Below are 10,560 nucleotides of genomic sequence, written 5' to 3' on the forward strand. Positions count from 1 at the left end.
TTGGGAGTTTATCTTTATCCCTTGAGGAATCCAAAGTAAGCACTGAATTGGAGTCCATAGAAGTCAGGCTTCTAGTGGGACTTGGATTGAGAAAACTATAAAAGAGAGGCACCCCATGGGTCTAAGGTACGCAATTTATGATTTGAGCAATAAGTTTAGCAATTGATTATCTTTGAGAGATATACTGACTTGATCGTCGGAGTGCCCCCGGGTGGAAGAACCACCGCCGGAGCCTTTTCTTTCTGTTACAGGTTAGCTGAAGCCATCTATTCTGCCGGTACTCTCCAGTTGATTACTAAACGGGCAGTGTGGTCATATTTTTACCCACACAATTATATGTATAAATTATTGTATAATTGTTTTATAATAAGTAAAATGCCTTTTAATACTGTGTTAAATATATAATATAATTTATTTTAGATAATAAATTAAAAATATTAAAATATGACTATGACCCAATCGGCCAATTCAGATGAACTTAATCCTAACAAGCCTAACTAAGGTATTATTAGTTATTTCCCATGGGAAGGATAAGAAATTCAGAAGAACTTGTCCTAAAATAAAAAAATGGCCAAACAAACAAGTGAGTAGGTCAACTATGACCTACATATTTTTTCTCTTACCTTCCTTCTATTGCAGGAATTATTTACGGACATTTATCAATCAGTCATATTAATTAAACTTATTTACTTACAGGTCTTAATTGATATTCATAAAAATAAGAAAGATTGATAGTTTTATCACTTTATGAATTTATCAATAAGATTTTGGGAAATTACTAATAAGTCTTAATAGTTAGATTTAATTCTCATCAAGTCCTATTGAAAATAAATCTATTAAAATTGTCTCTAAAACTTATTTTTTGTGACGATTTTTTCATGTCGCTAAAAATTAACAATTAACGACTTTTTTTTTATCATAATTTTTATAAATTGTTGTTAAAATTTACAATTAGTGATATTTTTTTGTGACAAATTTTTCAATCTATCGCTGAAAATTGAAAATAAGTGTGTGTTTTTTTTTTTTTGACAAAATTTTTAAATTGTCGCTAAAACTTATAATTAATGACATTTTTTGTGACAATTTTTAAATTGTCGTTGAAAATCAACAATTAGTGACTTTTTTAATAGTGTTTGATGAAAACTATCATTAATTATTATAAGACTTATTGGACAATAAATCTACATATGAAGTTATGCACGTAAGTTTCTCTAAGATTTAGGCCTCGTTTGGGAACATGTTTTTTTAGTAACTTTTAATTTTTTGGTTAAAATATGATGTAAAAAAAAAATTAGTATGTTTGAGATAATTTTTGATTTTTTTACGAAAAAATGTGTAAAAAGTAAAAAAAAAATTAGAATCTTTGACTTTTTTGTATAGATGGTTGACTTTTTGATTTTTTTTAGTTACTTTTTGACTTTTAAACTAAAAAGTGATGTTGCCAAACAAAGTCTTAATGGATAATAAGTTTCAAAAATAAAATCTATTAATAATTCACTTAGGCCTCGTTTGGGAACAGGCTAATTTAGTAACTTTTTGACTATTTGACTAAAATATGAGCTAAAAAAAACTAATATATTTGGGATGATTTTTTGGCTTTTTATGAAAAGATGTGCAAAAAGTAGAGAGAAAAGAGAATGCTTGACTTTTTGATATGAATTGTTGATTTTTTGACTAATTTAATAACTTTTTGACTTTTTAACTAACAAGTTTAGTTGCTAAACGACACCTTAATTATTTCTAAAATATGAAATGTTGGTATGCCCGTCTAATAATATTCTATGGCTTGTTCACTATTTTCTTGTTGTTAGGCCATGTATTCATATAACACATGCCATATGTCAGGCACATGACTAATATAGGATTTTCAAAAGACAAAATAATCGTCCTTCTAATGTGTGCTTTAAATGAGTACTAATATCTCGTTTGGGAACATGCTAATTTAGTAACTTTTTAGTTATTTGACTAAAATATGAGCTAAAAAAATTACTATGTTTGGGATGACTTTTTGACTTTTTAAGAAAAGATGTGCAAAAAGTAAAGAGAAAATAGAATCTTTGACTTTTTGGTATGAGTTGTTGGCTTTTTGGTTTTTTAGTAACTTTTTGACTAAACCGGCTAGTCCCCAAACGAGGCCTAAGTTATTTTAAGAAAGTGAATAAAAGTCATTTTTTAATTTTTAACTCGTGTTGAGTTATATCATCACTCACAATTTTTATACATTTTTTCAAAAAAAATTAAAAAAAGTCAAAAAGTCAACTTTTATTCATCTTTTTAAAACAATTCATCTTTCTAATGTGTCTTTTAAATAAGTACATAAATATTTTTCTATATTTTCATGTATCATATTTTTTTAACAACTCCATTTTGTAGCTCGAAATGGCGTGGGTCAAAAGGCCCGAATTTCTTTGTACACCCACCCTTTTCTTTGTACACAGTCATGCCTTACAATACAAAACCAACATCATTTCTTTGTAATTTTTTTTTTCCCTCTTTCCTCTTTGAAGATGAAGAACACAAAGAGAAAGAGAAAAGGAAGCTGGGTGTTCATCTTCATCAAGCTAGGTGTTCATCTTCATCAACAACATCATTATCAACAAAAACATCTTCATGAACATCATCATCATCATCATCAAACACATCATCATTATCAACAACAACATTTTCATCAACATCATCATCACAACATCTTCATCAACAACATCGTTATTACTTGTCTTCTTATTATCAAACAGAACTAACAAGATTGAATCAAACAATCTAAGAAGATCCATTGACACATATAATAAACAAACATAAAATTGAGAATACAAAAATCTAAATTAAAAGCTGAAAACCCACATTAAAAGCTGAAGATCCAACCGTCTTTCTTCATCAACATCATCATCACAACATCTTCATTAGCATCGTCGTCATCATCAACAACAACATCATCATCATCAACATCCATCAATTCTGTGAAATCCATATCCATCGATATCAATTTTGATGAAATCGATCGATTTCAAATCCTGAAAAAAGAAGAAGAAGGAGAAGAAGAAAAAACCCAGTGTCTGGTCTCTCTTTCTTCTCTTCCTTTCTCTTTCTCTTTCTCTGTTTTCAGAGGTCTAACAGAAAAAAAAAAGAAAAAAAATTGATATCGTTTTGGGCAGTCGGGCCATTCGAGCCAACAGTTTCTCGAGCTACGAATCATTTTTGCTTTTCTAAATAAAAAAAGTTATAAATACATGTAATGGGTATAAAAAATAAAATAAAATTTAAAGAGAATTGCGAGGGAGATTAATGATATGGAATTGGGCCGGACAGAGTTGTGCCGAACAGATTTGGGCCAGACAGGTGTTGGGCCAAGTTGTGCGGCCCAGCCTTGAAGGAAGCTGCTCGGTTTAGGCAGCGCGTGGATTGACCGAGCTGCAAGGATCCGTGGTTACGAAGCCGGTCAGGTGAAAAGTCCAGCGCCAGGAAAGGCAAGGTTGGACCGAGGTACCTGTTTGCTCGGCAGGTAGGTCGACCGCAGACAAGCGTGAGTTGTCCCGAGCTCGGCTTTGCCGAGATGCTGCCGAGTCCGGTCCTCATCTGAGCTTAGCTGTTGGAGTACTTGGGCATGAAGCGCAGCATGGCAGACAATGGCCGAGATGGTATTGCCCGGCTGTCGAGCTCCCAGGAGAATGGGCAGGCAGTTGGGTTAGGTGGTGCTCAACAAGGCTTATGCTGACAGATGGGATAGCAGTGCCACGTGTTGAGAGGTCACTGGGAGTAGATTTGGGGCGCAGAAGGTATATAAGCACGTCTGCGCCCCCCATACGGGGGCAGATGAACATTTGGTAAGAGAAATACTTACACTCAACTCTCTCCTCTCTCTCTCTCTATCCCAAGGTGTATGCTAACTTGATCGTCAGAGGGGTTTTCCGACCACACACCGCCGGGTAGCTCACCGCTGTTGTGCTCGCAGGTCAATCCAACAGGCAGGAGCGTGGAAGAAAGGAGTACGGGCCTGCCGGAATATTTGCTCCCCGTACAATTGGCGCCGTCTGTGAGAATGGAGGCCTACATTGATGATATGGTCGTTAAAAGCCGGCATGCAGGAGACCACTTATCCGACTTGGCCAAAATGTTCTCCATTCTCAAAAAACATAAGATGCGCCTGAATGCGTCTAAGTGTGCCTTTGGCGTGGGATTCGGAAAATTTTTAGGATTCTTAGTCACGAACCGAGGCATCAAAACAGACCTCGCTCAGATCAGTGCCGTGCAAAACTTGAAGCAGCCCAGCTCGACTAAGGACGTGCAGCATCTGGCCGGGATGGCCGCTACGCTTAATCGATTTATAAGCCGGTCATCAGATCGCTGCCGCCCTTTCTTTCAGGCATTGAAGTCGAAGTTCTCGTGGGACGAAGATTGTGACCGGGCTTTGGCCGAGCTCAAGGAGTATCTGTCTTCTCCGCCACTGTTGGTTACACCAAAGCCAGGCGAGGAACTCTATCTTTACCTTGCCGTCTCACAGCATGCAGTCAGTGCGGTGCTTGTCCGACCTGAAGGAATTAAGCACCTCCCAATCTTCTACGTCAGTAAAACCTTGCTACCGGCAGAGTTGAGATACTTGCCATTAGAAAAGCTTGCATTAGCATTGATGATGGCTTCAAGGAAGTTGGGGCACTATTTTCACGCCCATACCATCATCGTTCTGACCGAATTCCCCCTTAAGGCCTTGTTTGAACGGGCCGACTTCTCTGGCCGAATTCTCAAGTGGGCGGTCGAATTGGGTCAATTTGATGTTAAGTTCCAGCCGCGCATTGCTATAAAAGCCCAGACCTTAGCCGATTTCATTGCAGAATTCTCACCTGGGACTCATCCGGTATGCCCGGTCGACATTGCCGTGGCAGATGATGAGGTGAACGCAAGCACGACCGAGACACAACAACTTGGTAGAGTTGGCGACGCGAACTTTGCGCGCCCCTCCGGCACACCCTCAGTTTGTACAAATCCACCGCATGGTGATGCAATAATGGAATTGAGAATCACCATCCAACCTGCTCTGTCCAGTACCGCATCACAAAGGGGGGAAGAAGTGGAAGCACTCAGCACAGAGCCTGCGGCCGGCATAATACCGCCACCTGGAGATTTGCCTACGGACTTGGGCATTGTTGATCAACTTGCCGAGTCTGGTGCCGAATCACCAAGGGGGGCTAAAGTGGAACCAATCGGCACAGAACGTGCAGCCGAACAACCGTGATCTCATCGACCTTTGAAACTCTCAGGACCCTTCAGAATGTTGGAAGCTCTTTGTGGGGGAGATGTGGAAACTTTTCGTTGATGGAGCATCGAACCGTCACGGTGCCGGGCTAGGTATCGTTCTTATCTCGCCGGATGGCCTAACTATTGAACATTCTATCACCCTTGGCTTCCCAGCATCCAACAACGAGGCTGACTACGAGGCACTTTTGGCCGGACTCAAGAGCGCCCTTCAGATGAAGGCTTCCGAGCTAATGGTGTACAGTGATTCCCAGCTTGTGGTTAGCCAAGTCGCTGGGATTTATGAAGCAAAGGATGACAGAATGGCAAAGTACCAAGCCCTGGTCAGGGAACACATCAAGCAATTTCAGGCAATCAGAGTTTAACAGATTGGCCGAGAAGAAAGCAGTCGAGCCGATGAGCGGGCCGGCCTTGCTTCAATGGTTGATTGTACATCTCCTAACCCCCTGTTAATTGACTTCCTTCCATGGCCAAGCATAGAGGAAGCCGAGCAGACGGATGTACTCTGCGCCGCGCTAGGTCCTTACTGGATGGACCCTATGACCCTGTTTCTCAGAGATCGGACTCTTCCAGTCGACAAGAAAGAAGCGCACAAAGTTCGGGTGAAGTCAGAGCGGTTTTGGTTCTCTCCATCTGGAGCGTTGTATAAAAAGTCCTTCACCGGTCCTTATCTGAAATGCGTGCACCCGAGTAGCGTGGAGGCCTTCTTGTACGAAATTCACGAAGGCATCTGTGGCAGTCATGTAGGGGGTAGGTCCCTGGCCTATCGGGCTATTTCGCAGGGCTACTGGTGGCCGTGCATGCAGGCCGACGCACAAAAATATGTCCGCAAGTGTGAAAAGTGCCAGAAATTCACCCATCAGATCCACCAGCCGGTCAGGGAACTTCTTCCCCTCACCAGTCCTTGGCCTTTTGCAATGTGAGGGCTAGACATAGTTGGGCCGCTGCCAACAGCACCAGGCAACCGGAAGTTCTTCATCGCGGCCACAGATTACTTCACCAAATGGGTTGAAGCTGAGCCCTTGGCAACAATCAAGGAGAAAGACGTGAAGCGGTTTGTCTGGCAGAATGTGGTCACGCGGTTTGGCATTCCCAAGATTTTGATCTCTGATAATGGCACCCAGTTTGACGATCGCCTATTCAGAGGATTTTGTGAAGATCTAAAGATTGAATTTTACAACTCTACTCCGGCTTACCCGCAGTCCAATGGTCAGGCCGAGGCATCAAACAAGACCATCCTCGATGGGTTGAAGAAACGACTGGAGAAGGCAAAGGGAAAATGGGCTGAGGAGCTACCCATCGTCCTTTGGGCATACCGAACGACCCCGCGGCGATCTACCGGGGAAACTCCATTTGCTTTGGCTTATGGCATGGAGGCGGTCATACCTTTGGAAATTGGCATGCCCACCCTAAGAAGTGAAAGTTTTGAGCCCGAACTGAACGCCGAGGCCATCGCCCTAGAACTAGACCTAGTGGAAGAGCGTCGGGAGAAGGCCCTCATCCACGTGGCCGCCTACCAACAAGAGCTCTCAAGGAAGTACAACAAAATGGTGCACCCTAGACCGTTCAAAGTAGGTGATTGGGTTTTGAGGAAAGTTATGGGCAACACCCTGGTGCTAGGTGAAGGCAAACTAGGGGCAACTTGGGAAGGGCCCTACAAGATAACCGGTCTGGCGGGCAAGGGGGCATACCACTTGGAGGATCTGGATGGTAGAGGAATACCCCGGCCATGCAATGCGGCCAACCTCAAACTGTATTATTTCTAGCTTTAGCTTTCTTTTTGTGCAAACGAAATTTTTTGCTTACACTTCAGAATGTAATTCTTTTATCAATATATAGAAGTGTCCTCTTTGCTTTGGCATTTTGATTACTGCTCTGTTTTGAGTTTTCCAACCGAGATGATTTACTCCGGTCGGAAGAGTTGATGACCTGCTCAACTTAGGTTTTCCAACCGAGATGATTTACTCCGGTTGGAAGAGTTGATGACCTGCTAAACTTAGGTTTCCCAACCGAGATGATTTACTCTGGTTGGAAGAGTTGATGACCTGCTCAACTTACGATTCCCAACCGAGATGATTTACTCTGGTTGAAAGAGTTGATGACCTGCTCAACTTAGGATTCCTAATCGAGATGATTTACTCCAGTTGGAAGTGTTGATGTTTTGCTCAACTTAGTATTCTCAACCGAGATGGTTCATTCCGGTTGGAAGAGTTGGTGATTTGTTCAACTTTATTGTTCCAACCGAGATGGTCATTCCGGTTGAAGAAGTTGATGTTTTGTTCAGCTTAGGTATTCTCAACCGAGATGGTTTATTCTGGTTGAGAGACTTGGTGATTTGTTCAACTTTCTTGATCCAACCGAGATGGACATTCCGGTTGAAGAAGTTCAATTCTGCTACTTATACCGTGATGTGAATTCCGGTCAGGCCAGGTGGTTCAAACCGAGATATTTTGCTGAAGATAGAGTTGGAGAAAACCGCGCAAACACTTTGATGAAATTAAAGCTTTTCATTGATAAAAAAGTTAATACAAAAGGTGGGGAACTTAGCCCGACTACATTTGCAGACAAAGAAAAAAAAAACTAAGCTAAGGGGGAGAGGTCTGGGAATCCCTCATCAGCTTCCAGGTTGACCGTTGCTGTCTGGTCCTGGACACCGGTTCCAGACTGGCCGGGCTGCCCCTGCTCGGTTTGGTCATCTCCCTCAACGTCTACCTCGGTTTCTTCAAGTCCTTCCTCGGCCTCAGCCTGCAGCGCGCTGAAGACGTCATTGGCGTATGGAATGAGGTAGGTCGGAAAGAAGATAGCCGGTGGAGAGGCAAACACGTCGGTGCCAGGACTTGACCGAGCTGTTGACAGGCAGCCTTCCATCCAGCTTGGAAATATATGTCCTGGGTGGCAAAGACTTGTTTTTTATAGTTGTCTTCCGCCTCTTTGAAGCCGGCATTATTGGCGCCTTCACAATCCTTCTCTGTGGACTCCTTTAGCGCGTCCAGCTCGGCCCGGAGCTCGTCCCTCTTTTTCTCGGCTTCGTCGAGTTGGCTGAGCAACCGGTTGTTGTTGGTGTTGGCGATTTCAAGCGAGGACTTTGCTCGGCCAAGCTCGGTTTGGAGGCTTTGGACTTGGCTGGCAGCGTCAGCTGCCTTTTGCCGAAGTCGGTGGATGCGCTCCATGACCAGGTGCTGCTTTTGGATGGCCTGCAAGGGAAAAGCTGGATCAAATTAGAAACCGTGCAAACACTTGATAAAAATTTCAGCAAAGGATTGAGACTTACCCTGGCCATGGACTTGACTGAAGACTTCACAAGCCGAGTGTCCGGAATGTGGTCGCTGCCGACCACATCGCTCGGTAGGAGCAGGGCTTTTGAGAGATCAAAGGCAAGCAGGTGCTCTTTGTAACCCTTGATCGAAGCGCTCGCCGGGATGTCTTTTCCCCGGTGCTTAAGCTGCAATCGCCATGCTGGAATTGGGTCTGCGGTTTCTGTGGGTTGCTCGGTGGTGAGCTCGGCAACCAGCTCGGCAGATGGGTCTGCGTGAGGCCTTTTGCTAGCCCGGCGAGCTTCTTACCTGGATTGCCCGGCAGCTAGAGATGCCAAGGCAACCACAGGGCCGCTGGATTGACCGGCAGCTTGGGAATCGGGAACGATGCTCGGTATTTCGCCCGAGGTCGCGGTGAGCAAGTTCTTGATGTGACTCCTTTTCGCCATCTCCTCAGCTTCAGTTAACCGGATAAACGGGACGTCTGGCAGAGTTGGGTCTCAAGGAGGAGTTGGAGCACGGAGAAAGTCTGTAACTTTACTCCGGCGTGGTGTTGAGTATCTGTAAGTTGGCACGTAGTCGAGCAATTCGTTGCAATCTCGGTGGCTGTAGCGGAGCGCGGTCTGGATTGCTTCTACGTTGGGGTATTGGTAGTTTGCTTGTAAGGCTTGAATTGCTGCAAGAGGAATAAGAAGAATGGTTAAGTGCAGAATAATAAAGTGAATTGACCGAACAAGACAGCACGGCTTACATGTGGAACCGAAGTTCTTACTTATGAACCAGCCCGGTACCTCGGCTGTTTCATAATTACCGGTTACCCAGAAGAAATCGTCATCGTGCAAGCCCTTATCTGGTGTTCCGGTCATGATTTTTTCTTTTCCCGGCCTAATCTTAAGGTAATAGGCAAGGCCGTCACCGGTGTGCCCCAGGGTGTACTGGCGCAGTATCTTGGCTAAACCTAAGTTAGTGCTTAGCCGGTTGTTAAGCTCGTGCACACCATTTATTATTCGGTAGGTGTTGGTGGACACTTGAGTGGGTGCTAGCCCGGTGCGGCGCAGGAACTCTGTAATTAATGGATTAAGGGGGAAACGGAGGCCCCCTTCGATGATCGACAGCACGGTAAAGGGGCACTGCTCTCTGCCCCAAGGCGTTGTCTCAATTTTTGCAAGCTCAAGCAGGACGTCGGCCAGGATGCCATACTCCTCCCTGAACGCGGCCAGAGCAGCCGAAGTATCTACCAGGAACGGGAATTTCCCCATGTACGGCCGGCCTAAGTTAGCTTGGCTTAGGAGGTTTGGCACAGTGGTGATTGAAGGCTGACCGGTCTTTGTTAACCTCGGTAATGGTCAGTGGTCCACTTGGACTCTGCAGGAAAAGGAGGGCAAGTGTAAGAGGAAGCGCGGTCGCGCAAAGCGAGCTTGACTTTAGCTCGGTCATGAAGAGTGCCAAACCACCTCGGTCGTAAAGGCTAACCAAGGAGCTCGGTCACCCAAGCGGACTAGATGTTAGCCCGGTCGAGCGACCAAGTCCTTTGGCTATCCCGGTTTTTACTAAGGTTGGGGCGAACAGGTTCTTTGCTCGGTCTAAGCAGTTTTTTGGATCTAAGGAGGACCTGGAGCCCGGTCGTCCCTAGATCTTCAAAGTTCATCAAGGAAAATGAAGAACACCATGCAGTAAGGGGTTTGGGACGATTCTGTATGCCTAAATCCTAAAACCTAAGGAATAGGTACCCTAAAGTGTAGAATAACAAATGTAATAGCGAAAGCTCGAAGAGACTTACCAAGATTTGGTGCAAACGCAGTTCCTTCCAACGCAAACACAAAACAAGAACGAGAATGGAAGCTTGGCGAGGGCACAACAGCTTCGCAATGCTTGGAATGCCAGAGAGTCAGTACGAATCAGAGGAAGAAGGAAGATACATGTTTATAGGGGTAGTGAGGCCGCCCAAATTCAAAATTGAGGGGACGGCTGGGTTGGCTGCTCGAGGACTAATAGAGGATTGACACGTGTCACCATTTATGGCAGCATCAGAACTGAAGAGACAGGAATGTCAACCAAG

This window comes from Camellia sinensis, chromosome 6 (assembly GCF_055761805.1).
Source record: "Camellia sinensis isolate YWXY chromosome 6, ASM5576180v1, whole genome shotgun sequence".
In the NCBI taxonomy this organism is placed as follows: Eukaryota; Viridiplantae; Streptophyta; class Magnoliopsida; order Ericales; family Theaceae; genus Camellia; species Camellia sinensis.